Source organism: Lissotriton helveticus, chromosome 9 (genome assembly GCF_964261635.1).
Source record: "Lissotriton helveticus chromosome 9, aLisHel1.1, whole genome shotgun sequence".
NCBI lineage: Eukaryota > Metazoa > Chordata > Amphibia > Caudata > Salamandridae > Lissotriton > Lissotriton helveticus.
In genome coordinates, this window is record NC_136070.1 from 219,945,181 (window position 1) to 219,947,666 (window position 2,486).

Here is a 2,486-nt window from a genome sequence, read left to right on the forward strand (position 1 = left end):
TTTGTTTTATTTATTTATCAATTTTAGTAATGTTCAACCATCATCCTGAGACATTGTAGATCACACGTGTGAGTTGACTACACAATATTGTTGGCTCATTTGGCTGTTAGGGTGTAAGGTGGCGCTTTAGTTCAATGAATGAAGGGATGTTTTCAATCTTGCTATAGAGAGCTGGGCCAGTTGGATCAGCAGTCATTCATAAACACAAGCTTATGAAGAGCAGTTTTACTCTTCTTTCAGTGCCTTACAGCGGGAATGTGCCTTATAGCGGGAAAGCGGCAGCGCGGAGACAGCTATGCAGCATCAGGCAGAACCTGGCAATCTGGACTGAGGGACAGCACCATGATCCGGGATCAGGTGAGTGGCTATCGGTCCCTCGCACCCAATCAAACCAAGATATAGAGCTCCTTGCTTCTGCAACAATCGGTTCAGAAAACAAACAAAAAGGGAGGGTGAGGCATAAACGGTACCAGTGGTACTGCAGGAAATCAGTGATGCTACAGGGCTCAGCGGTAGTGCTCAGCAGCAATAATGGGCAGCAGTGATAGGGTCCATGGTTGGGTGCAGACGGTCGACAAATCAAAAATATGGCAGGCTCTTGATCAAGGAAGCCGTTTGGGCCAGAACTCGGGCAAAAAACAATTCTATTTTTAGTTTCTCATTTATAAGGAGAGAAACCATCCTCCACAGGACCACTTATTACTGAAAGACTGAAAGATGTCCCTATGTATGTCAGATGTTCCAAACGTAGGGCCTGCTTACAATGTCAGGGAGACCGCCACTGATAGGCCCTTAGGTGGTGGTCTGCCCAACAGAAAGGACATTGGTCGAACCGCCGCATTACAATGCAGGCTCTCAGACCGCAGAGGTCAGGGGAAAAGACCAACATCTCCGACAAGATCTTCTGATCCCGACAGGGCGGTGGTCAGAATCGTAGTCCTGACAACAGGTGGTGCCGAGGCAGGCACCACCATCAGGACTACGATGTCCCTTTACAAGAGGGCTGTCATGGCGGTCCCACCGCCATGAAAAGTCTATCGGAAAACAACTTTGGGGGCTCCAAAAAGAGCCACCTCCCTTATGGGCCACTACAAAGAGGCCCAGGGGGCACATATTATGCCCCCACTCACATCCATGCACTGTTGGTGCATGGCCCAGATTGCATGGATGTGCACAAACTTATTTTTTACACTGTGGCTTCTGCTACTGCCCTTTTTCTGGGCTGCAGCACAAGCCACAGTGTTAGAGAGCACTCTTCTGACCGACAGCACAGCAGTCAATTGTAATTGGGTGGTCGACCACAAATGCCTGTTGGGCTGTCTCCTGCCTGCCACAATAGTGGCTGGTGGTCCGACCGCCCGATATCATAAATGGGCCCTTAGTTTTATCCTGTACAATATAACCTGGAAAAGTGTCTAGCTCTTACAGGAAAAAGTCAAAATGATAAAGTTTGCCTCGCCAAAAAGGACTCGCTCTTGCGTTCTGCTTTTTCCAACAGCATTGGAAGATGCAAAGGATGAAAAAGGCTCAGCGGTAATGGACAACAGTGATAAGGTCCAGGGTCGGATGTAGATTGTCGGCACCTCAACAAATATACATGGAGGGCTCCTTCCTCAAAGGGCTGAATGGCCCAGAACGTGGGCAAGCAGGGGCGGTATTATAAGAGTGGCAGCAGCAAGTATTATAAGAGCGGCAGCAGCAACCCTGCAGGAAAAGCAGCACAGCAGGCACTCAGCGGAGACTGAGATGGAGCCAGTTCGAATAGGGGTGACAGGCAGGATACAGTTTTGGGTGAGGGATGGTCAGACCCCCTCATCCACTTCATTCAAGATGGCAGGCTCCTTCCTCCACAGCCGTTCTCGGCTAGCAGGGGGGTGAAAAGCAAGCAGCCCCAGTGACCCTGTAGCCAACCTCACTGCTCTCTCAGTCACAAAACAGCAGAAGGGGGCTAGAAACACCCGCTGACACCAGGATCTGCATCAGGCTCGCACCTAGAGCTCTGCATCATCAGGAATCCAGTCCAGGGATGAGGAAATGGGTTCTGCTTGGAACGCAAGCTGCTTAGAAGTTTGTAGAGAGATAAGTAGAAGGATCAACATCGTGGAAGGGCAACAGAGACTGGTTTCTGCAGGGACTTTTACTGAAAAGTGATCCCAAGCCCCAGAGTCTGTTACAGGCGGGAAACAACCATGACAGCACAGTCATTACAACGCACTACCTTTACAATCTGGGTGTTCCAACACAACTGCATTTACATCGAAAGCCATTACAACGCAGGCATTACAACGCATGTCACTAAAAGGCATGCCATTACAATGCATACCATTACAACGCATGCCATCACAATGCATTATAAGGTAAGTAATAGATTTTGTTTAGTATTAGGTTGGGTATGGGTTTGAGGGTACATGGGAATAGTAATTTTTGCCCCTACACTATCCAGCGTTTACCCTACTGTTGCACTCACTGGAGTGGTAATAGTTTTT